Source organism: Eleutherodactylus coqui, chromosome 5 (assembly GCF_035609145.1).
Source record: "Eleutherodactylus coqui strain aEleCoq1 chromosome 5, aEleCoq1.hap1, whole genome shotgun sequence".
Classification (NCBI taxonomy): Eukaryota; Metazoa; Chordata; class Amphibia; order Anura; family Eleutherodactylidae; genus Eleutherodactylus; species Eleutherodactylus coqui.
The window spans coordinates 88,082,570-88,109,354 of record NC_089841.1 but is presented as its reverse complement, the minus strand read 5'-3'; the positions used below and the strand labels follow the sequence as shown (position 1 = coordinate 88,109,354).

At 47.7% G+C, this 26,785-nt stretch overlaps 1 long non-coding RNA gene across 1 annotated transcript in view; it reads left to right on the top strand.

Moving 5' to 3' along the window:
* Positions 1–25,459, top strand: part of LOC136626919 (uncharacterized) — a 47,752-nt gene extending 22,293 nt beyond the window's left edge. The window contains exons 2-3 of the long non-coding RNA XR_010792713.1: positions 3,944–4,147; positions 25,010–25,459. This is a non-coding gene — a long non-coding RNA (uncharacterized lncRNA). The remainder of the gene's footprint in view (positions 1–3,943; positions 4,148–25,009) is intronic.
* The last annotated feature ends 1,326 nt before the right edge of the window (positions 25,460–26,785 follow it).

The following is a 26,785-nucleotide window of genomic DNA, read 5'->3' as shown; positions in this document are numbered from 1 at the left end:
GAAAGCTTGCTTACCAGCAGAGAAATTAAGTAGGGCTCTATTGGAGTGACCAGAGAAAGAAGCTGCATATAATGTTTACATGCATATAAAAAACGCGGTTTGCTGTTAGGGACAGATATTCTGCAAAGGATATATTTCTTCTGGAGTAAAAGCTTGTAAACCAGCAGAGAAGTTAAATGAGGTTCTATAGGAGGAAGCAGAGAAAGAAGCGGCATCATGTTTATATACCAATAAAGAACATGGTCTGTACATTCGAAGAGAGTATATTTCTGCTGCTGTCACTGTTTAGAACAGCAAAGCAGACAGACAAAATATACACTTTGACGTTGGGAATATTGCAGTTCTCTGTTTGTAGCCTCAGACATTGTTCAAAGTCGCGAGCCCAGCAACTACCAGGTAAGTTTGTCTTTAATCTCTTTATTATACATACCACTAGAGCATCAGGGTTTTTTTTCTTCTGCCTAGCATTGTTTCTTGTTTTCTCGTATATTATACCTAGAGCCACCCCGTGACGCTCTCCTTCACGGATGTCATCAAGACCATTGTTAATTGGATCTTCATTATGACTTGATGCAATCTGCCTACCAGGATTATTAGACGTACCAGGATCCCCAAAAGGGTCCTGTTACGCCTCGGGTGAGTCCACTCTGTTTTTTCACCTCTACATCATATCTTTTCACTCTACCTTTGGAGCGCTACTATTCTGATCCTCTTGTTTCTCATATATTGTGCCACTCAAGGATTGTGGCCCAATTAGTTGTCAGTGGATTTGGTGGATATAAATGTAAAAAAAATTCAAATAGGAAAACAGCAAACACACATAGTGCATGTTAGCTGCCTTAGATCATGTTCATAGCTGAGAGTCTGGCCACTTCGAATTAGTAGTAGGCCTTATGCAGCTGCCTGTAGTTTTCTGCATACTACAAGGTTCACTTAGAAGTTATATAAGCTGCATTAACAAGTTAGAAAAAAACTAAATAAAAAGAGAAAACATGAAGAAAGCAAGGGGTAGGGGACCTGTCAGTAGTAGTGGTGGTGAAGATGGTAGAGTACGCGCCAAGTTGGCACTTCAAGCAGCTCCCATTGAAGTAAAAGTCCAGATTCTCCAAGAGGCAAGGCAAGCCCCCTGCCAAGAGATTGAATGCACTGATTCCCAACCTTTTATTTTCCTCTGAAGAGGAAGATGAGGGTGGGTCAGTGCGTGTGGGCAGCCCTCCACAGGCAAGGTGTACGCAGGGGGATGCGTAAGTGGAGGTGCCAGCTACCGATGCCCACTGTGACATAGTCCATTCAGGAGTAGGACGAGGACGAGGAGATGGAAGAGAATGAAAAATTTTATCTAGCATGAAAAGGCAGGCAATAATCATAGCAGCTCGCAGGGGGAGAAGGAATATGTGGATTTTGTTGGGCAGCACCCTGCCAAGACAGGGTGTAGGTTGTCATAAAAAAACAAAAGGGCTGGATCCCCACTGTTAGCCACTACTAGTCACTGCAGTAGCAACACCAGGCCCACGGCTTCATGCAGAATACGGATCTTGTTTGCAAGGTCATGCTCCGAGTGTTCCCCTTTAAATGAAGAAACAACTTCAGGCAGATGTAGAGAAAAGCTAATTCTTTACTTTTTCACTTAGAACTGATACAGTAATCTTCATTCTTGATTTCTATTCCCACAATGGGTACAATACTTGACGGCTGCAACTGACTAGGTAGCATTATAATTTGAACATTATTCAACTAAAACAACAATCAGCAGTTATCAAACAATACTTTGGGCAAAAATGTGGTGGCCTGGACAGCGCCTCTATGTCTTGACTTGCTGGACCTATAATGCTTCACAGATGGTGATAGTTGAGGCAGTCAGAGTGGTGAAGAAGGAGGAAACCCCGTCTCTATGAAGGGACATCAGATGAGAGCATGCATGAAATGAAGGCTGGGGAGCCAAGTGTGCCCCCAGAATAAATAACAGTAGAAGTGGAAAGAAAGAAAAGATTCTTGCGCTCAGGGTAACCTCAGGGGGGAACACCTTGTCGAAAGGCCATATGTAGGTATGGTCAAGTGCAATAACTTCTGAAACTTCGCCTCATTTCAGAAGTTATTGCACTTGACCATACCTACGTATGGCCTTTTGACAAGGTGTTCTCTCCTGAGGTTACCCTGTGCGCAGGGATCTTTTCTTTCTTCAAACAATACTTTTAGACTATGTTTACATGGGACAAATTTTCTGCAGATTTTCCATGCAGACCCTACATACCAAAAATACATGGCATTTACAGTAGCAACATAGTGGATGAGTTTTAAAAAACATCGTCCGCATGCTGTGGAAATTGACCTACAGAGCGGATTTTGGATCCGCAGCATGTTAATTATAACACCAGATTTTCGGTGCAGATTTTACGTCTTGAAGTTAAAATCCACGTCAAAATCATTTTTTAATGCAGATTTTCTGCTGTGGAATGTCCGCTGTTGATATAGCCTTGCTGTTAAATGCTTCTTCACAGACTCCTCAAGACCACATTTACAGAGTAATGCACCCCCAATGCCACAAGGAATTCAGTCTTTTAACCACTCTACCAGCTCTGCCTTATGGCAATATCCTGGCATACTATCATCATGACAAGCACCTTCTCACTACTGTCAGGTATTTTCTCCAGCCTTATGACAGCTGAATGACGAATTGTCTTTGTCATCAACCAATGCAGTGGAATACAACAGTGCCACAGGAAAATTCTGCAGCAAAGGCAAAACCACTATCTATACAGGTCAACACAAAAAGTACAACTATATATGCAATAACATAACTGGGGCAAGCAACTGAGCAATCTCGCAGGCAGCAAAGTGTCCAAATAAAAGATCATACAGTGTCTTTTATCTGTAGGGGAAGTTTATTGTATGGATAATATAACTTCAGGCCAATTGGGTCAAATGTGACTAAGGGACCTCTTACACATGTGGATAATCATTGAGATTTCTGTGACCCAGTGAAAATCTCAACGATCAGGCCCCCTTCATACAGGTTTATGCATTTTGTGCACGTATTTGCTCTATGTACAAGGCTTTTTAGCGTGTATTGACATATTTTACTATGCAGGGCATGTTCATTTTGGTGCGCAAATGCTCAGAAAGTTAAAGCAGGTCCAATTTTTTTTTGTGCGCAAAATCAGGAAATGAGAAAGAACCCATTGAAATGAATGCACAGGAAAACAGAATAGGTTCAGCGTATGATGAAAACTCTCTTTATTGAATTTATTGATTGCAGAGGAGCTGGTGTTTGGTTTTCATTTCCATTGTAATCAATGGGCTCTATTATCTGTATTGCACACGTAAATTTTACACGCCAAAAAAATGCACAAATACACCCGTTTACATACAATGACTACGGAAATGCATCCACAGACTGAACAATGAACGATAATTTCTGCATGCATAAACTGAACGACGATCGGTCTGTGTAAACAGGCAGTCATTCATCTATGAACAACTGCCTGTTTACTGTGAATGGAGGCGTTCATTCACTGAGCGATGATCATTCCTGTGTAGAAAGCACAGGAGCGAGTGCCACTGAGACAGCTATCGCTCTGCGCCCAACAGGTCGTCCAGTGCAGAAGTGTCCTTAGACAACATCTATAAAGAATTTGTATGAGTTTCTTTCAAGCCATCTTATTTTTCCCAAATGTTAATAGATTGGAATGCTTCTGGGAAAGGTCATGTCTGTAAGTGCTCTCTATGTAGAGTTCTGCAGTACACATCAATGTTATAGAAATGTGAATTTCCAATAACGTATGTTGTATGGCAAATTGAATATACTTTGCAATGAAAACACATTTAGTTGCAGGGAATAGGACACGGCATGGAACATGGTATACATTATTTAGCCCGTCCCCTAGCAACATGAAGACATTCTCTTTTTAGCTTAATGTCTTGTACTTTTCTTTGTAACTTGCAGAGTTACAACTGTGAATATGATAAATTGGAATTCAAGCCGTTCACAAGACGCAACAGCATCAAGCGGCTGACAGTGGGCGTACGTCTCATTTACCAGCGAGCGTCTTCTCTCAGAACAAAAGGTTATACAGACCTCTCCGGAGATGAGACGCCGGGTGTGTCACAAATACATCTATAATGGGACAGATGCTAAATTATCCATCCGGTAAGAGCTTGTTAGTTACATTTTGAAGCTGCAGGTGACTTTTTTATTATAATGTATTGCATGGGATGATTATATTGCAGCAATATTACCAATGTAACCAAATCAAAAGTCGGCACATATTATTTATTATATTATATGATGTCTTTTTAAAAGTTGGGCTTGTGCATACTGTCATCAAAAGAAGTAGTTCAGTGTGGAATACGGCGGATGATGTGGCTGGTGGGAGTGGTTGTGGTTGGGAGCACTGGCATAACTACAGGGGATGCAGTTGCACCCGGGCCCAGGAACCTTAGGGGACCCATAAGGCCTCCTTCCATATAGGGAGCCCAGTACTATGAATACAGCATTATAGTTGGGGGTCCTGTTACAGGTTTTGCATTGGGGCCCAGAAGCTTCCAGTTACGCCTCTGCGTTAAGGGGTTAAGAGAAATTGGAAGGCCCCAAGATAAACCTTTGCACCCAGACCAATGAGCCTTTAGCTACACGCAAGATGTGTGAGTTCGCTGAGTGGTGTGTTGGTGGGCAAGCATGTACTATAATGAGCAAGGTAATGAGCGATGGTATTGTAGAGAAGTTCCCTGCAGAATGTTCATCTGCACAAGTGAGCCCGGTTACTGCTGCCGCCAGTATAGGAGACTATGACATTGCCATCTATTTCCAGTAAAGACCATTTTGAGAAAGAATGCTGCCTCAGTCTTCCCATCACCTGACACCAAGATTTATACAGTATGACTATATTAAATTTACAGCTGGTAACTCTGATTGCCTGGTGGAATGTATTGAGGCCCAGGAAGCTCCGAAGGCCTTACAGAAACAATAGCAATTAAAGAGTGGAAGAACGTGTAGGTACAACCGGGCTACAGGGAAGAAAACAAATGTCGGTAACTGTCATGGTGTGGCAGCTTATGGACAGTCAAATAGGGCCAACAGAACTCATAATATAGGGTGCAAATTTAGTGTGTATCAACCTATCAAGTTCCATGGTTAAGAGCCTATACTAAAAAGTCACCATACTATAAAGGAACAACAAAAAGCACTCTTGGTATAGATATTACCGTATTTTTCGCTTTATAAGACACACTTTTTGTTTCTCTCAAAGTGGGGAGGAAAAGACACTGCATCTTATATAGTGAATGCGATGAAATTCATTACACCAGTATTTGTTTGCACAATTGTGCTAACTGAATCGCGGTCGCGCAATCAAACTCACGATCGCGCGAACAAATGTGCGATCACTTACCAATTTTCTCTCCTCCCCACTGCCTCCCATACATGCCGCTGATTGGTGGTGAGCGCTGGCGGGAACTGCTGCTGCTTCCCCGACTCCACCAATCGTCTTTTTCCCTTCATCCAGCCGAACAAGCGCCACTGTGACACGTAGTTCCGGTGCTTCAGACCTCTGCTGCTCCTTCTGCTCCGTCACCCGGTACTATCCCCTGCACTGTCCCTGGGTGAGTTCAAAATATTTTTCCCCCCTAAAACAGGGGAATGTTTTATCATCCAGTGTGTCCTATAAAGCGAAAAATACGGTATTCTAGAGAACGCCAGTAACAAATGACTATGAGGCTTGTTATATACAGTTAAAAATCGGAAAGGTGGCCAGGAGCCAAGCAACAGAGGAGAAATCTAATTCCCTAATTCTAATTTATTGACATTTTTTTTACATTTTGTAATAATTATATGTTATGTTTTACTATCCCTCGTGAAATTTAATTTACCTATTACTAGGTATTTTATTAACGAAGAGCAGATCTGTTGATGTAGTTCTCTTTTGATATCTTTTTAGAAATATTTCAATAGTTAAGAGCCATACACATGTCATCATCATACGGCTGCTGCTGCAACTCTACCGCCCGACATACTTTGTGCGTCTATCCACACCGAGTGTCAAATGAGCTGGGAGAAACAGAAGATATTTAAATTGCCTATATCATTTAAGGTACTACATTGCTAGATCAATTAACACTACATCATTTGTGGTCCTCGTATACAGGGTTCTTCGAAACGCCTTATAATACTTTTGAATTGGAGATCTTTAGATGTTGAACTGTGTCGAAGTCTCTATTGAAATCAATCAAACAATAATGAACATGTAAATATTTTTAAAAAGGATCCATCATGGGGGATCACTTTGTTCTTTTTTTTTAATAATAGCCCTTAAATATAAAAAAAATGTTAAAAAAAAAGATTCCTCCAGGATCCACCTAAAATAGACTGATTTACCAGGTAAATTGGCACTTGTTAAGAGGCTCTCATCATACCCAACATAGCTTTAGAAAATATATCATTATGACATGTCAAAAGTTTTTAAAAAGCTTAAATGCCAAAAGCAGTATCGCTGTCAGAAGTACAAGAGCCCAATATGCCTTTTGTACTTTAGGACCTCTACTCACATACCCTCTCTTAGGACCTTATAACATGTTTTAATTACACTTCCAAAGACCATTAAAGGGGTTCTGTCATTAGAAAACAAAAATTCTATACTTACTCATTCCTCCCCTGTCAGTCCTCTTACCGCATCTTCTCCCCGCTGATCTTCTCCTGTCTCCTGCATCCCCAGGGTCACCTCAACTCCAGCCGGGCCGATACTTTTTCTGGTGAGAAAGAGTCCATTCTCTGCAGTCTCCTTCCTGTAGGGCAATGTACACTACGTCACTAATGACATAGTGTTCATAACTAGAGATGAGCGAGCACCAAAATGCTCGGGTGCTCGTTACTCGGGACGAACTTTTCGCGATGCTCGAGGGTTCGTTTCGAGTAACGAACCCCATTGAAGTCAATGGGCGACCCGAGCATCTTTGTATTTCGCCGATGCTCGCTAAGGTTTCCTTGTGTGAAAATCTGGGCAATTCAAGAAAGTGATGGGAACGACACAGCAACGGATAGGGCTGGCGAGGGGCTACATGTTGGGCTGCATCTCAAGTTCACAGGTCCCACTATTAAGCCACAATAGCGGCAAGAGTGGGCCCCCCCCCTCCCAAAAACTTTTACTTCTGAAAAGCCCTCATTAGCATGGCATACCTTAGCTAAGCACCACACTACCTACAACAAAGCACAATCACTGCCTGCATGACACTCCGCTGCCACTTCTCCTGGGTTACATGCTGCCCAACCGCCCCCCTCCCCCCCACAGCGCACACCAAAGTGTCCCTGCGCAGCCTTCAGCTGCCCTCATGCCACACCACCCTCATGTCTATTTAGAAGTGCGTCTGCCATGACGAGGAACCGCAGGCACACACTGCAGAGGGTTGGCACGGCTAGGCAGCGACCCTCTTTAAAAGGGGCGGGGCGGGGCGATAGCCCACAATGCTGTACAGAAGCAATGAGAAATAGAATCCTGTGCCACCGCCATCAGGAGCTGCACACGTGGGCATAGCAATGGGGAACCTATGTGCCACACACTATTCATTCTGTCAAGGTGTCTCTGCATGCCCCAGTCAGACCGGGCTTTTTAATTCATAGACACAGGCAGGTACAACTCCCTATTGTGAAGTCCCTGTCGACCGACAGCATGGGTGGCTCCCTGGAACCCACCGGCGATACACAAAAATATCCCATTGCATTGCCCAACACAGCTGAGGTAGTAATGTCGTGCTTAATGCAGGTGGGCTTCGGCCCACACTGCATGCCCCAGTCAGACTGGGGTTCTTTACAAGTGGAAACAGATGCATTTATAATTCCCTGTGGACCCACAGCATGGGTGGCTCCCTGGAACCCACCGGCGGTACATAGAAATATCCCATTGCATTGCCCAACACAGCTGAGGTAGTAATGTCGTGCTTAATGCAGGTGGGCTTCGGCCCACACTGCATGCCCCAGTCTGACTGGGGTTCTTTAGATGTGGAAACAGATGCATTTATAATTCTCTGTGGACCCACAGCATGGGTGGGTGCCAGGAAGCCACCGGCGGTACATAAATATATCCCATTGCATTGCCCAACACAGCGGATGTAACGTCAGCTGTAATGCAGGTGGGCTAAAAATTCATTTGATTACACTGTAGGCGAGGGCCCACAAAAATTGCTGTATCAACTGTACTAATGTACATCAGAAAAATTGGCCCTGGCCAACCAAGAGGGCAGGTGAAACCCATTAATCGCTTTGGTTAATGTGGCTTAAGTGGTAACTAGGCCTGGAGGCAGCCCAGTTTAACGAAAAATTGGTTCAAGTTAAAGTTTCAACGCTTTTAATAGCATTGAAACATATAAAAATTGTTTAGAAAAATTATATGAGTGAGCCTTGTGGCCCTAAGAAAAATTGCCCGTTCAGCGTGATTACGTGAGGTTTCAGGAGGAGGAGCAGGAGGAGGAGGAGGAGGAATGTTAGACACAGATTGATGAAGCAGAAATGTCCCCGTTTTGGATGGTGAGAGAGAACGTAGCTTCCATCCGCGGGAGCAGCCTACGTATTGCTTACGTATCGCTGCTGTCCGCTGGTGGAGAAGAGAAGTCTGGGGAAATCCAGGCTTTGTTCATCTTGATGAGTGTTAGCCTGTCGGCACTGTCGGTTGACAGGCGGGTACGCTTATCTGTGATGATTCCCCCAGCCGCACTAAACACCCTCTCCGACAAGACGCTAGCCGCAGGACAAGCAAGCACCTCCAGGGCATACAGCGCTAGTTCAGGCCACGTGTCCAGCTTTGACACCCAGTAGTTGTAGGTGGCAGAGGCGTCACGGAGGACGGTCGTGCGATCGGCTATGTACTCCCTCACCATCCTTTTACAGTGCTCCCGCCGACTCAGCCTTGACTGGGGAGCGGTGACACAGTCTTGGTGGGGAGCCATAAAGCTGTCCAGGCCCTTAAAGACTGTTGCACTGTCTGGGCTGTACATGCTGCTCGATCTCCGCACCTCCCCTGCTACCTGGCCCTCGGAACTGCGCCTTCTGCCACTAGCGCTGTCGGATGGGAATTTTACCATCAGCTTGTCCGCCAGGGTCCTGTGGTATAGCAACACTCTCGAACCCCTTTCCTCTTCGGAAATGAGAGTGGGAAGGTTCTCCTTATAGCGTGGGTCGAGCAGTGTGTACACCCAGTAATCCGTAGTGGCCAGAATGCGTGTAACGCGAGGGTCACGAGAAAGGCATCCTAACATGAAGTCAGCCATGTGTGCCAGGGTACCTGTACGCAACACATGGCTGTCCGCACTAGGAAGATCACTTTCAGGATCCTCCTCCTCCTCCTCCTCAGGCCATACACGCTGAAATGATGACAGGCAAGCAGCATGGGTACCGTCAGCAGTGGCCCAAGCTGTCTCTTCCCCCTCCTCCTCATCCTCCTCATGCTCCTCCTCCTCCTCCTCAATGCGCTGAGATATAGACAGGAGGGTGCTCTGACTATCCAGCGACATACTGTCTTCCCCCGGCTCTGTTTCCGAGCGCAAAGCGGCTGCCTTTATGGTTTGCAGGGAACTTCTCAAGATGCATAGCAGAGGAATGGTGATGCTAATGATTGCAGCATCGCCGCTCACCACCTGGGTAGACTGCTCAAAGTTTCGAAGGACCTGGCAGATGTCTGCCAACCAGGCCCACTCTTCTGAAAAGAATTGAGGAGGCTGACTCCCACTGCGCCGCCCATGTTGGAGTTGGTATTCCAATATAGCTCTACGCTGCTCATAGAGCCTAGCCAACATGTGGAGCGTAGAGTTCCACTGTGTGGGCACGTCGCACAGCAGTCGGTGCACTGGCAGATTAAAGCGATGTTGCAGGGTGCGCAGGGTGGCAGCGTCCGTGTGGGACTTGCGTGGGTAGCTTTTCAGAAAGCGCTGAACCACCAAATTAAAGACGTGGGCCAGGCATGGCACGTGCGTGAGGCTGCCGAGCTGCAGAGCCGCCACCAGGTTACGGCCGTTGTCACACACGACCATGCCCGGTTGGAGGCTCAGCGGCGCAAGCCAACGGTCGGTCTGCTCTGTCTTCGTGGGCCGTGTGCCTCCTATCTCCTAAGCTGAGTAGTTTCAGCACAGCCTGCTGACGCTTGCCCACCGCTGTGCTGCCACGCCGCGCGACACCGACTGCTGGCGACGTCCTGCTGCTGCTGACACATCTAGATTGCGAGACAGAGGTTGAGGAGGAGGAGGAGGAGGAGGGTGCTTTAGTGGAAGAAGCATACACCGCCGAACATACCACCACCGAGCTGGGGCCCGCAATTCTGGGGGTGGGTAGGACGTGAGCGGTCCCAGGCTCTGACTCTGTCCCAGCCTCCACTAAATTCACCCAATGTGCCGTCAGGGAGATGTAGTGGCCCTGCCCGCCTGTGCTTGTCCACGTGTCCGTAGTTAAGTGGACCTTGCCACTAACCGCATTGGTGAGGGCGCGTACAATGTTGCGGGAGACGTGGTCGTGCAGGGCTGGGACGGCACATCGGGAAAAGTAGTGGCGACTGGGAACTGAGTAGCGCGGGGCCGCCGCCGCCATCATAGCTTTGAAAGCCTCCGTTTCCACAACCCTATACGGCAGCATCTCAAGGCTGATAAATTTGGCTATGTGGACGGTTAACGATTGAGCGTGCGGGTGCGTGGCGGCACACTTGCGCTTGCGCTCCAACACTTGCGCTAGCGACGGCTGGACTGTGCGGTGCGAGACATTGGTGGATGGGGCCGAGGACAGCGGAGGTGAGGGTGTGGGTGCAGGCCAGGAGACGGTAGTGCCTGTGTCCTGAGAGGGGGGTTGGATCTCAGTGGCAGGTTGGGGCACAGGGGGAGAGGCAGCGGTGCAAACCGGAGGCGGTGAACGGCCTTCGTCCCACCTTGTGGGGTGCTTGGCCATCATATGTCTGCGCATGCTGGTGGTGGTGAGGCTGTTGGTGGTGGCTCCCCGGCTGATCTTGGCGCGACAAAGGTTGCACACCACTGTTCGTCGGTCCTCAGGCGTCTCTGTGAAAAACTGCCAGACCTTTGAGCACCTCGGCCTCTGCAGGGTGGCATGGCGCGAGAGGGCGCTTTGGGAAACAGTTGGTGGATTATTCAGTCTGGCCCTGCCTCTACCCCTGGACACCGCACTGCCTCTTGCAACCTGCCCTGCTGCTGCCTCCCCCTCTGAAGACCTGTCCTGAGTAGGCGTTGCACACCAGGTGGGGTCAGTCACCTCATCGTCCAGCTGCTCTTCCTCCGAATCCTCTGTGCGCTCCTCCCTCGCACTTACTGCCCTTACTACTACCTCACTGCAAGACAACTGTGTCTCATCGTCATCGTCCTCCTCACCCACTGAAAGGTCTTGAGACAGTTGGCAGAAGTCCCCAGCCTCATCCCCCGGACCCCGGGAACTTTTCAATGGTTGGGCATCAGTGACGATAAACTCCTCTGGTGGGAGAGGAACCACTGCTGCCCAATCTGAGCAGGGGCCCGAGAACAGTTCCTGAGAGTCTTCCCGCTCCTGAGCATGTGTCATTGTAGTGGAGTGAGGAGGCTGGGAGGAAGGAGGAGCAGCAGACAGAGGATTCGGATTTGCAGCACTGGACGGCGCAGAACTCTGGGTGGATGATAGCTTGCTGGAAGCACTTTCTGCCATCCAGGACAGGACCTGCTCACACTGCTCATTTTCTAATAAAGGTCTCCCACGTGGACCCATTAATTGTGCGATGAATGTGGGGACGCCAGAAACGTGCCTCTCTCCTAATCGCGCAGCAGTCGGCTGCGACACACCTGGATCAGGAGCTCGGCCTGTGCCCACACCCTCACTTGGGCCTACGCGTCCTCGGCCGCGTCCACGTCCTCTAGCCCTACCCCTACCCCTCAGCATGCTGTATTACCAGTGATTTCACAGCCAGGAAATAAATTGGCGCAAGCCTGCAGGCCAAATAAAATTTTTTCCCTGCTTTTTACAAGGAACACCCACACTGCGTGTATTCAATGAATAATGTATGTCTTCTGGCCCTGCCTACACAATTCTATCCCTGTAGTATTAATGCCGGGTGCAATGCTCTGCACAGCCGGTTTTGAGAAAAAAAATAAAATATGCAACACTGCTAACAGCAGCCTGGACAGTACTGCACACGGATAGATGTGGCCCTAGAAAGGACCGTTGGGGTTCTTGAAGCCTACACTAACTCCTAACACTCTCCCTGCCTAACCCCCACTACTGTCCCTATTGCAGGGCGCAATGCTCTGCAGATCCAATTTTGGAAAAAAAAAAAAAAATACTGTGCTAACACAGTACTGCACACTAGTAGATGTGGCCCTAAGAAGGGCCGTTGGGGTTCTTGAAGCCTACACTAACTCCTAACGCTCTCCCTACAGCAGCTCCAGCACGATAGTACTTTCCCTCAGCTAAGTCACAAGGCATGTGTGGCGAGCCGCGGGAGGGGCCGATTTTTATACTCGGGTGACATCTGATCTTTCCAGCCACTCACAGCAGGGGGGTGGTATAGGGCTTGAACGTCACAGGGGGAAGTTGTAATGCCTTCCCTGTCTTTCAATTGGCCAGAAAAGCGCGCTAACGTCTCAGAGAGGAAACTGAAAGTAACCGGAACACCGCGTGGTACTCGTTACGAGTAACGAGCATCCCGAACACCCTAATATTCGCACAAATATCAAGCTCGGACGAGTACGTTCGCTCATCTCTATTCATAACCTAGCAGGAAGTGCTGAGCTATTGCCGAGACTGCACATGCGCGCTATCTTTCTGCAATACTATATAAAATCCCGCGGCTAGACAATAGCTCGGCATTCCTTCCCAGGCAGTGAACGCTACGTCACTAGTGATGTAACCTACACTGACCTGCAGGAAGAAGAATTCTGAGAATGGACTCATCATAACAAGAAGAAGAGGATCCGGCCGGCTGGAGATAAGGTGGCCGGGGGACTGGAGAAGATCAACGAGGAGAAGATGCGGTAAGAAGACTGACTGGGGAGGAATAGGTAAGTATTAGAGATGAGCGAACGCGTTCGTCCGAGCTTGATATTCGTGCGAATATTAGGGTGTTCGGGATGTTCGTTATTCGTGACGAACACCATGCGGTGTTCTGGTTACTTTCACTTCCTTCCCTGAGACGTTAGCGCGCTTTTCTGGCCAATTGAAAGACAGGGAAGGCATTACAACTTCCCCCTGCAACGTTTAAGCCCTATACCACCCCCCTGCTGTGAGTGGCTGGCGAGATCAGGTGTTCGCCTAATATAAAAGTCGGCCCCTCCCGCGGCTCGCCTCAGATGCGGTGTGAGTTAGATGAGGGACAGTGCTGTTTATACCGGAGCTGCTGTAGGGAAAGAATTGGTAGTTAGTGTAGGCTTCAAGACCCCCCAAAGGTCCTTATTAGGGCCACTGATAGCTGTGTGTTGGCTGCTGTTAGCAGTGGGATTTTTTTTTTCTCAAAATCGCCTCTGCAGACCGTTGCACCTGGCATTAGGGACAGAAGTGCTGCATAGGCAGGGAGAGTGTTAGGAGTGAGTGTAGCCTTCAAGAACCTCAACGGTCCTTTCTAGGGCCATATTTATCCGTGTGCAGTACTGTCCAGGCTGCTGTTGGCTGTGCTGCATTTTTTTTGGGCTTCTCAAAATCGCCTCTGCAGAGCATTCCACCCTCCATTGATACTGCAGGGAAAGAATTGTATAGGCAGGGCCACAACACAGTTATTATTCATAGAATATACGCAGTGCTGCCTGTTGGTGGGAAAAAACTGAAAACAAATCTATTTGTCCAGCCTCTGTCCGTCCTTACGGGCGGTGGACACGTGTGAGCTGCGTGAAAAACATTGCTAAATCATACGCAGCCAGCTACGCTTTACTGCTGGGTTCGCCATTTGCTTTCCTTAATTGGGAAAAAAAATACCTGCTCTCCAAGAGTTATAATAACTCTGCTACCCTCACGTTCTGTGACACATAAGCAGGGACACAGCACAGTTATTAAACTTCTCAGGTTCATTGAATATACGCAGTGCTGCCTGTTGGTGGGAAAAAACTGAAAAGAAATCTATTTGTCCAGCCTGTGTCCGTCCTTACGCCTGTGGAGACGTGTGAGCTGCGTGAAAAACATTGCTAAATCATACGCAGCCAGCTACGCTTTACTGCTGGGTTCGCCATTTGCTTTCCTTAATTGGGAAAAAAAATACCTGCTCTCCAAGAGTTATAATAACTCTGCTACCCTCACGTTCTGTGACACATAAGCAGGGACACAGCACAGTTATTAAACTTCTCAGGTTCATAGAATATACGCAGTGCTGCCTGTTGGTGGGAAAAAACTGAAAACAAATCTATTTGTCCAGCCTCTGTCCGTCCTTACGGGCGGTGGACACGTGTGAGCTGCGTGAAAAACATTGCTAAATCATACGCAGCCAGCTACGCTTTACTGCTGGGTTCGCCATTTGCTTTCCTTAATTGGGAAAAAAAATACCTGCTCTCCAAGAGTTATAATAACTCTGCTACCCTCACGTTCTGTGACACATAAGCAGGGACACAGCACAGTTATTAAACTTCTCAGGTTCATAGAATATACGCAGTGCTGCCTGTTGGTGGGAAAAAACTGAAAACAAATCTATTTGTCCAGCCTCTGTCCGTCCTTACGGGCGGTGGACACGTGTGAGCTGCGTGAAAAACATTGCTAAATCATACGCAGCCAGCTACGCTTTACTGCTGGGTTCGCCATTTGCTTTCCTTAATTGGGAAAAAAAATACCTGCTCTCCAAGAGTTATAATAACTCTGCTACCCTCACGTTCTGTGACACATAAGCAGGGACACAGCACAGTTATTAAACTTCTCAGGTTCATAGAATATACGCAGTGCTGCCTGTTGGTGGGAAAAAACTGAAAACAAATCTATTTGTCCAGCCTCTGTCCGTCCTTACGGGCGGTGGACACGTGTGAGCTGCGTGAAAAACATTGCTAAATCATACGCAGCCAGCTACGCTTTACTGCTGGGTTCGCCATTTGCTTTCCTTAATTGGGAAAAAAAATACCTGCTCTCCAAGAGTTATAATAACTCTGCTACCCTCACGTTCTGTGACACATAAGCAGGGACACAGCACAGTTATTAAACTTAGATAATTCATTCACTAGAGGCAGTGGGGCCTTTCGTTTTCCAAAAAGGGCAAAAATTATATTTGGCCTGCAGTCTTGCGCCAATTTATTTCCTGCCTGGGAAATCTAATCACTGGTAATACAGCATGCTGAGGGGTAGGGGTAAGCCTAGAGGACGTGGACGTGGACGTGGCCGAGGACGCGGAGGGCCAAGTGAGGGTGTGGGCACAGGCCAAGCTCCTGATCCAGGTGTGTCGCAGCTGTCTGCTGCGCGATTAGGAGAGAGGCACGTTTCTGGCGTCCCCACATTCATCGCCCAATTAATGGGTCCACGCGGGAGACGGTTATTAGAAAATGAGCAGTGTGAGCAGGTCCTGTCCTGGATGGCAGAAAGTGCTTCGAGCAACCTATCGTCTACCCGCAGTTCTGCGCCGTCCACTGCTGCCAATCCGAATCCTCTGTCTGCTGCTCCTCCCTCCTCCCAGCCTCCTCACTCCACTACAATGACACCTGCTCAGGAGCGGGAACACTCCCAGGAACTGTTCTCGGGCCCCTGCTTAGATTGGGCAGCAGCGGTTCCTCTCCCACCAGAGGAGTTTATCGTCACTGATGCCCAACCATTCGAAAGTTCCCGGGGTCCGGGGGAAGAGGCTGGGGACTTCCGCCAACTGTCTCAACAACTTTCTGTGGGTGAGGAGGACGATGACGATCAGACACAGTTGTCTTGCAGTGAGGTAGTAGTAAGGGCAGTAAGTCCCAGGGAGCAGCGCACAGAGGATTCGGAGGAAGAGCAGCAGGACGATGAGGTGACTGACCCCACCTGGTGTGCAACGCTTACTCAGGAGGACAGGTCTTCAGAGGGGGAGTCAAGGGCATCAGCAGGGCAGGTTGCAAGAGGCAGTGCAGTGGCCAGGGGTAGAGGCAGGGCCAGACCGAATAATCCACCAAGTGTTTCCCAAAGCGCCCCCTCGCGCCATGCCACCCTGCGGAGGCCGAGGTGCTCTAAGGTCTGGCAGTTTTTCACAGAGACGCCTGACGACCGACGAACAGTGGTGTGCAACCTTTGTCGCGCAAAGCTCAGCCGGGGAGCCAACACCAACAGCCTCACCACCACCACCATGCGCAGACATATGATGGCCAAGCACCCCGCAAGGTGGGACAAAGGCCGTTCACCGCCTCCGGTTTGCACCCCTGCCTCTCCCCCTGTGCCCCAACCTGCCACTGAGATGCAACCCCCCTCTCAGGACACAGGCACTACCGCCTCATGGCCTGCACCCACACCCTCATCTCCGCTGTCCTCGGCCCCATCCAGCAGTGTAGTTCAGCGCACCGTTCAGCCGTCGCTTGCGCAAGTGTTCGAGCGCAAGCGCAAGTACGCCGCCACGCACCCGCACGCTCAAACGTTAACCGTCCGCATCGCAAAATTCATCAGCCTTGAGATGCTGCCGTATAGGGTTGTGGAAACGGAGTCCTTCAAAAGTATCATGGAGGCGGCGGCCCCGCGCTACTCAGTTCCCAGTCGCCACTACTTTTCCCGATGTGCCGTCCCAGCCCTGCACGACCACGTCTCCCGCAACATTGTGCGCGCCCTCACCAACGCGGTTACTGCCACGGTCCACTTAACTACGGACACGTGGACAAGCACAGGCGGGCAGGGCCACTACATCTCCCTGACGGCACATTGGGTGAATTTAGTGGAGGCTGGGACAGAGTCAGAGCCTGGGACCGCTCACGTCCTACCCACCCCCAGAATTGCGGGCCCCAGCTCGGTGGTGGTATCTGCGGAGGTGTATGCTTCCTCCACTAAAGCACCCTCCTCCTCCTCCTCCTCCTCTGTCTCACAATCAAGATGTGTTAGCAGCAGCATGTCGCCAGCAGTCGGTGTCGCGCGGTGTGGCAGCACAGCGGTGGGCAAGCGTCAGCAGGCCGTGCTGAAACTACTCAGCTTAGGCGATAAGAGGCACACGGCCCACGAACTGCTGCAGGGTCTGACACAGCAGACCGACCGCTGGCTTGCGCCGCTGAGCCTCCAACCGGGCATGGTCGTGTGTGACAACGGCCGTAACCTGGTGGCGGCTCTGCAGCTCGGCAGCCTCACGCACGTGCCATGCCTGGCCCACGTCTTTAATTTGGTGGTTCAGCGGTTTCTGAAAAGCTACCCACGCTTGTCAGACCTGCTCGTAAAGGCGCGCCGGCTCTGCGCACATTTCCGCAAGTCCCACACGGACGCTGCCACCCTGCGCACCCTGCAACATCACTTTAAGCTGCCAGTGCACCGACTGCTGTGCGACGTGCCCACACGGTGGAACTCTACGCTCCACATGTTGGCCAGGCTGTATGAACAGCGTAGAGCTATAGTCGAATACCAACTCCAACATGGGCGGCGCAGTGGGAGTCAGCCTCCTCAATTCCTTTCAGAAGAGTGGGCCTGGTTGGCAGACATCTGCCATGTCCTTGGTAATTTTGAGGAGTCTACCCAGGTGGTGAGCGGCGATGCTACAATCATTAGCGTCACCATTCCTCTGCTATGCATCTTGAGAAATTCCCTGCAAACCATAAAGGCAGCTGCTTTGCGCTCGGAAACGGGGGCGGGGGAAGACAGTATGCCGCTGGATAGTCAGGGCACCCTCCTGTCTATTTCTCAGCGCGTACAGGAGGAGGAGGAGGAGCATGAGGAGGATGAGGAGGAGGGGGAAGAGACAGCTTGGCCCGCTGCTGACGGTACACCGGCTGATTGCCTGTCATCCTTTCAGCGTGTATGGCCTGAGGAGGAGGAGGAGGAGGAGGATCCTGAAAGTGATCTTCCTAGTGAAGACAGCCATGTGTTGCGTACAGGTACCCTGGCACACATGGCTGACTTCATGTTAGGATGCCTTTCTCGTGACCCTCGCGTTGCACGCATTCTGGCCACTACGGATTACTGGGTGTACACACTGCTCGATCCACGGTATAAGGAGAACCTGCCCACTCTGATTCCCGAAGAGGAAAGGGGTTCGAGAGTGTTGCTATACCACAGGACCCTTGCGGACAAGCTGATGGTAAAATTCCCAGCCGACAGCGCTAGTGGCAGAAGGCGCAGTTCCGAGGGCCATGTTGCAGGGGATGTGCGTAGATCGAGCAGCATGTACATCCCAGGCAGTGCAACAGTCTTTAAGGGCCTGGCCAGCTTTATGGCTCCCCACCAAGACTGTGTCACCGCTCCCCAGTCACGGCTGAGTCGGCGGGAGCACTGCAAAAGGATGGTGAGGGAGTACGTAGCGGATCGCACGACCATCCTTGGTGACGCCTCTGCCCCCTACAACTACTGGGTGTCGAAGCTGGACACGTGGCCTGAACTAGCCCTGTATGCCCTTGAGGTGCTTGCTTGTCCTGCGGCTAGCGTGTTGTCGGAGAGGGTGTTTAGTGCGGCTGGGGGAATCATCACCGATAAGCGTAGCCGCTTGTCAACCGACAGTGCCGACAGGCTAACACTCATCAAGATGAACAAAGGCTGGATTTCGCCAGACTTCTGTTCTCCACCAGCGGACAGCAGCGATACGTAAGCAATACGTAGGCTGCACCCGCGGATGGAAGCTACGTTCTCTCTCACCATCCAAAACGGGGACATTTGTGCTTCATCAATCTGTGTCTAATATTCCTCCTCCTCCTCCTCCTCCTCCTGCTCCTCCTCGTGAAACCTCACGTAATCACGCTGAACGGGCAATTTTTCTTAGGGCCACAAGGCTCACTCAAATAATTTTTCTGAACAATTTTTATAAGTTTCAATGCGCTTAAAAGCATTGGAACTTTAACTTGAACCAATTTTTCGTTACACTGGGCTGCCTCCAGGCCTAGTTACCACTTAAGCCACATTAACCAAAGCGATTAATGGGTTTCACCTGCCCTCTTGGCTGGCCATGGCCAATTTTTGGGATGTACATTAGTACTGTTGATACAGCAATTTTTGTGGGCCCTCGCCTACAGTGTAATCAAATTAATTTTTAGCCCACCTGCATTACAGCTGACGTTACCTCAGCTGTGTTGGGCAATGCAATGGGATATTTTTGTGTACCGCCGGTGGGTTCCAGGGAGCCACCCATGCTGTAGGTGCACACTGAGTTTTTAATACTTCTGTACACTTCTAAAGAACCCGTCTGACTGGGGCATGCAGTGTGGGCCGAAGCCCACCTGTATTACGCACGACATTACTACCTCAGCTGTGTTGGGCAATGCAATGGGATATTTCTATGTACCGCCGGTGGCTTCCTGGCACCCACCCAGGCAGTGGGTCCACAGGGAGTTAAACCTACATGTGTCCACTTGTAAAGAACCCCAGTCTGACTGGGGCATGCAGTGTGGGCCGAAGCCCACCTGCATTACGCACGACATTACTACCTCAGCTGTGTTGGGCAATGCAATGGGATATTTTTGTGTACCGCCGGTGGGTTCCAGGGAGCCACCCATGCTGTAGGTGCACACTGAGTTTTTAATACTTCTGTACACTTCTAAAGAACCCGTCTGACTGGGGCATGCAGTGTGGGCCGAAGCCCACCTGTATTACGCACGACATTACTACCTCAGCTGTGTTGGGCAATGCAATGGGATATTTCTATGTACCGCCGGTGGCTTCCTGGCACCCACCCAGGCAGTGGGTCCACAGGGAGTTAAACCTACATGTGTCCACTTGTAAAGAACCCCAGTCTGACTGGGGCATGCAGTGTGGGCCGAAACCCACCTGCATTAACACTTTCCAGTCCACTGTGTGACCTGTGAAGACATTAGGGTTTAAGGCTGTACAGCTCCGTTGTTGGTAGACGTCCGTCGGGGTTCTCTTACTGTATATTGCCAGCCTCTCTGCTGTCGGAGCCTATCCTACGTGTCAGCTCATGCAGTACTGGCTTTAGCCAGCATATAGCGCCGTTGTATAACAGCAGAAAAAGAGTAAGCCCCCTAGGAAAACCATATACAAATTGGATTGGAAAGGGTTAAGCACAACATTACTACCTCAGCTGTGTTGGGCAATGCAATGGGATATTTCTATGTACCGCCGGTGGCTTCCTGGCACCCACCCATGCTGTAGGTGCACACGGAGTTTTTACTACATCTGTACACTTATAAAGAACCCCAGTCAGACTGGGGCATGCAGTGTGGGCCGAAGCCCACCTGCATTAAGCACGACATTACTACCTCAGCTGTGTTGGGCAATGCAATGGGATATTTCTGTGTACCGCCGGTGGGTTCCAGGGAGCCACCCATGCTGTGGGTCGACAGGGACTTCACAATAGGGAGTTGTACCTGCCTGTGTCTATGAATTAAAAAGCCCGGTCTGACTGGGGCATGCAGACACCTTGACAGAATGAATAGTGTGTGGCACATAGGTTCCCCATTGCTATGCCCACGTGTGCAGCTCCTGATGGCGGTGGCACAGGATTCTATTTATCATTGCTTCTGTACAGCATTGTGGGCTATCGCTCCGCCACTTTTAAAGAGGGTCGCTGCCTAGCCGTGCCAACCTCTGCAGTGTGTGCCTGCGGTCCCTCGTCATGGCAGACGCAATTCTAAATAGACATGAGCGTGGTGTGGCATGAGGGCAGCTGAAGGCTGCGCAGGGACACTTTGGTGTGCGCTGTGGGGGGGAGGGGGGGCGGTTGGGCAGCATGTAACCCAGGAGAAGTGTCAGTGGAGTGTCATGCAGGCAGTGATTGTGCTTTGTTGGAGGTAGTGTGGTGCTTAGCAAAGGTATGCCATGCTAATGAGGGCTTTTCAGAAGTAAAAGTTGTTGGGAGGGGGGGGGCCCACTCTTGCCGGTATTGTGGCTTAATAGTGGGACCTGTGAACTTGAGATGCAGCCCAACATGTAGCCCCTCGCCTGCCCTATCCGTCACTGTGTCATTCCCATCACTTTCCTGAATTGCCCAGATTTTCACACATGAAAACCTTAGCGAGCATCGGCGAAATACAAAAATGTTCTGGTCGCCCATTGACTTCAATGGGGTTCGTTGTTCGAAACGAACCCTCGAGCATCACGGGAAGTTCGTTACGAATAACGAACACCCGAACATTTTGGTGTTCGCTCATCTCTAGTAAGTATTGATTTTTATTTTTTTTTTAAATGTCAGAACCCCTTTAAGAGTGTGTGTGATAGAGCAGCAGTTATATCCCCATGGGCAGTAGAAGTTTAATGTCTAAGGCAAGATTTTATCAGGTCTGTAGGAGGTCGATAGTGTCTGAAGAAGCCCAGGCCGCTCGGCCACATCGGAAGGCAATCCTATTCTCTTAGACTTTTCTACATGATAAATATGATCTCCCTGTATAAAAAGCCGTGACCTTTATTTAAAGTGATGTGTCAGTGCAATGTTATTTTACTGCAGTTTGAAGACGATTATAATAATGGTGATAAATGTGCAGAGATAAATGTACTCATGGAGGCAAAGTGATGGAAATTAAAGTGAATCTCTCATTTGGCTGCTCCGCACTGAGGGATACTTTCAGTTTGAGAGAATTTGCTGAGGAATGAAGCCAGCAGCTCTAACTCAGGCTGAGAAAAACGCCAGTCAGCATGGGGACATAATGGTTTACAGAACTCAGCTGTTCGCTTAAGCCACTGGATTTCTGTGCACACATAATAGCCTGGTTAATCAAGCATTCCTGGATAGTACCATTATCTCCCCCCTCTCCAAATACTTTTATTCCCAACAAGGAGCCTCAGTGGTTTACACACTGTGTGAACATGTGCAAGGAAATAGCTATACACACTTGTTAATGGATTTTGCTTTTTGTTAAGGTGCAGATGCTCCCGGATTTTCTGTTCTAATTTAGATTTATTCAGCATAAAATCATTCAGTGTGAATATTTCCTACATTATGCAGAAATTTGCAAATCTGCACTATCTTTCTTCATGATAAAGTATTGAATTATTGGATGGGTAAGTCCGACTAGACAAATTATTTTACAGAAAGGAAAATAATGTACGTCAAAATCTCCATGCCCCATATAGCAAACACTCAGAATTGAATCATTCCCCAAGGGGAAAAAAAAGAAAAATTCTGCTGGAGGAAAGTCGGCAAAACTGTGGAGATGCAGAGCGGGTAACAAGGATCACCACAAGAAAGACATACTATTACACTTAGGTGTTGCTGTAAGGGATAGCAGATAAAAATATCACTAAGGCAAGGTTGAGTCTCTAGCAAGATTTGACTTAACACCTCAATAGTCTCTGTGCTTTCTTTAGCTAGCTACTTTTTACACCAGGTGCCCTTGATTTTGTAAGCTCATGTTGACCTAGAGCTGTATCCGACTGCAGTTGGAGTAAAACTGTTAGAGACTGAGTTTCTGCAAACTGTAATGATATGTAACCACAAGGCTGTTGTCCTCATTGAGAGACAGTAACCACCATGCCCATTGCCTCATATCAAGTAAATGCCTGTTCTGGTTAACCTTGCTGTGTCCAAGTCATTGTCCATGCCATCCTCGAGTAGCGTCCAGGTTCATATACTCTAGTCTACTCCCACTTTAAATTTCACAGTGTTCTAGCACTGACTGTCTCACGGTCCCCTAGTGGTCTCCATTAATATATCTGCAGTTTTGATGTGCCATACCAACACTGCTGAAGCCAATCACTTTCCACAGCAATCATTTATTATACATAATAGCATCACTACTGCCACCACTATTGGGGGAACCATGGTCACTAAAAAGGGACAGGGAGTAAAATGGTGAGAGGGGGTATATTTTGTCTGCCGCTATCTGAAGTTCAAATAACATAATGGGGTATTCTGACAGATCACATTTTTGGTGTATTCATAAGTGCATTGCCCTCTGACACACAAAAAGTAACTTATCCCTGTAAGGTAAGGAGCTGTAAGACCTGCTTACATGTACTGACTGCGGATAGAATATGGATCCCCAACACACAGTAGGACTATAAGATCCCTGGGACATTCACATGTTCCACCTCCAATGTTGTATACCTGATCATGTGCAGTAAATGTCCTGTTGGGGGGCTTTATATCGGGGAAACAGGACAAAAACTTAGAGCCAGGATGAGGTCTCATCGCCACTTAATTAGAGAGAGGAAAACTGAATTACTTGTGGCAAAACATTTTTGTGCTCACAGAAACAGCATAGAGCAGATGGGAGTTATCATACTGAAGGGCAACTTCAAGTCACAGTGTCACAGAAGAATTTGGGAATATAAATTTATGGCCATTTTTGATATCCTCAAGAATGGAATGAACCTCGGAGCGGGGTTCTTGCATCAGTGCAGAATATGAAAGGTCTGAAGGAGGTGAAGAGGGGTGTCCTTAAGGAGAGCACCCAGGGGGTGTGTGAAGACACCTGGAGGGTGAGTGGGTCGGGGAATGGCGTCTCTCCCCAAGAAGAGCACCCAGAAGGTGTGCTATTCCCAATCATTGTTTTACAAACTAGGTAAAAACTCATACATTGATTGGAAGGAATGCTGCCATCCAATAGATGGCGCTGCAGAGGTATTGTTCCATCTTCCTTGTTTGCAGGTCTAAAGGAGAGCTTTCACATTCCTTTTACATTCCTTGTCACTGGACTAATTATTTACTGTGATGGTCATCCCTCCCTGCTATTTATCTATATGCTTTTGATCCCAACATGTCTGTGGCATCTTACCCTCTGTTTCTGGTATTTATCTAGTGCAAATTAAGTTCACCATGTTCCTGCCCTCCCATGTGATCATGTGTATTTATTAAATACCTCGTTAGATTTGTTCCATCAGGAACCTGTGAGGTCCAAAAGCACGCTGAGAACAATCACATAAGATATTTGTCACAATGCTACACTCTGTGTGGTCGCTTGAGCAGTTGGCCACTCGCTCGTGATGTAACAATGTATCTTTCTAGTCACGGGAGCCTCCTGTACAGTATCATTCATACATTGGCTGTTTAGACTGAAGTTTCTTCCACTAATAGTTTGGCTGCATTGTCTATGAATGCAGTCAGCCTATTGGTGTATGGTTCAGGGGTTTTATCCCAGCTCCTCTTTTCAGAGGAAGTTGGTTATACTCTTGAATACTAGCCACTCTTTGTGAGGTCAGAGTTTTTGGTTCAGGGAACTTTGCTATATAGTTGTCCATTTCTGACTGCTGCCTTATTGTTTTCTGTCTTCCTAGATTTCTCCTGCATTCTAATGGTTTCCTTGCACCTTTTCTATCTGGGATTGCACAGGGAATACTGCTAGGTTCTGGGTGCTATGTTGCCCTTTTCAGGGAGGGTGCACCGCTGTTAGGCAGGACGGGTCAGAGATTGTATAGAGAGAGCATTGTCTACCTCTCCATACCCGATCCTACTTGTCGTGACGTTAGTTCCATTTGTGTCTACATCATTACTTGTCCTCCTTTTCCCTTCCCTTGTCTTTGTGTGTACTTTACACAACATGACTACTGTAATGGGACCTTGTTGGGTGAGACTTTAACTGGGCTAGTCCGTCATGACAATAGTATATATGAGAGATATATACTATAGATGGGGTCTCAAGATCCCCATAGTGTAAGGTAAAATGGCCAATTGTGGCTAAGAAAAGGAGGAGAATCAGGATGCAGTACAATAGATGCAGTAGGCAAAAAGTATACAAGGTGTGAAGGAGGCCTCATTCAGACGTTACCTAATCTGTAGTATCATTCACATCGAATGATCTGATTTCCCTTGTGGCACACAATATAAGCTTGTGAAGCACATTTTTGCTTTCTAGTAGGACAGACACATTACGGTCCATTATATTACATTCTAATAAATCTCAATACCTGCTTATTTCACCAGTAGATTTGCCTGTACTTTTTTTATTATGTGCTGAAGTTCAACTCAAGATGTAAAGTACTTGACATAAGTCGGCGAGTAAAAAATGATTATGAATAACTCATGAGAACTTCAATAAATATTTTATAAATGCAGCAATGTTCTTTGAATTCCAGAGCAACTTCAACGGAGAAATATGGAAACAACCGACTTGAATTCTCCCCTGCAAAATGTACAAGAACAAATAAAACCAAATGGGACATTTGTTATCTATAATTCACCAGATCGATGACACTTTTATGATCTCTGTTTAGAAAGTTCTGCAATTAATTTATTTTGATAACATTTAATGTGTATTACAGCCGGAGCGTCAAGCTGTTAGATTTAGCAGCGCTGGCAGATATTATAAAATCACCATCTATAATTTAAGTGCTAAAATGCTCAGGGTCTGCAGTAGCCTCATTACAGTTTCTCAATTTGCATTGAGATGGTTAACATTAATAAACTGTCTTGTCAATCACTAAAAGTAAAACATGGATGAGCGATCAAGTAAGGCCTCATGAAGCCCTACAGCTCCATACTGCTTCTAGGGGAGAATAGCTGTATAATATGACTTTTTGACGGAAAATGCCATGATTTTGTTTATTTATGTGAATTCAAAAAACACTGTATGGGTTAGTAGAACATAAGAGACAACAAATCTGCCAAGTATTGTGATGAAATGATACTGGTAGATTGTCACCTATCTTTGTGTGTCAATCTCCCAACTTTCCTGTCTGGGAAAAGTTCAGTGGATTTAGGCATATGTGTATTTCTTGACAAGTAAAGGTCATCAATATTCATTTAACTGCCTTTCACAGCTGTATCAGAGGGGTCTTTGAATGCATTTGCTCCTCTTAGGATAAGCAAGGAAGCAGTTTGTGGTATAACGAAATTAGTCATTTGCAGGAGATCCCATTGTTTCCTTGCCCCTTCAATACGCATCTCACAAACCTACTGACTGCGATTTCCCGCCACTAAGATGGGACAAATAAAAAAATTTAAGAACGCAGGATTATGGGTCATTCAAACTCAACAGCGATTATAGCTTCGAAATTTGGAGTGTACCACAGACACAGTGCATTCCCTCCCATTGCTGTGCGACACCCAGAATACTCAGAATCTTATACGTGTGAAGCTAATTATCCGTGCGTATCATGTTTGGTATCCACTTGTAGGTAAATTCATGATATGAAACGTGGAGGCCATAGCTACCCGATTGGGGAAAATATGGTCAAAATGTTAAATTGAGTTTCAATCCGGAAGATCTGCGCAACTACTTAGCCAGCCTTTAGTAAAATCATAAGGAGAATGGTGGAGATGTGACCCAGAGGGGCTTTAGTTAGTAAAATAATACCTTCATAAAGTGATAGGTAACTGAGGACCTGGGCCTGACTGCCACCCTTTAAATCTGGTCCTGGCTGTATTATTGCCTGTGCATGAGAGCTTATGGCAACTCACTTCTACTACTTTTGTATAATAATTAACTAAGAGGCTTCAAAATAAAGCTGTCAATAACCACTTTGCCACTGTTTCAGATATAATAAAATGTACTCATTTTATTTAACCCCTTCCCAACAGCATAACACAAATATACATCATGTGGTTGTGTGAAGTGTATAGAGCTGGCTCAGGAGCCAAGCCCACTCCATATCCAGTGAGTGTCTGTCGTTCTTAGTCGCTAAAAGCTACCCACAAGAGCCATTATCGAAACTAGATACAATTGCCACCGTATAACTACTTAGATGTCATGGTCCATGTTGACCACAGTACGCTACTTTATCCAAATATTATGAGTATAGGCAAAAAGCTTTCATATCAATTTACATTGAAGGTGTCTGTACTTTGTCTCCTGTAATCCTAACATGGGGACATGATGTGGAAGTGAATTTAAGTCCTGCATTGCCATTTTC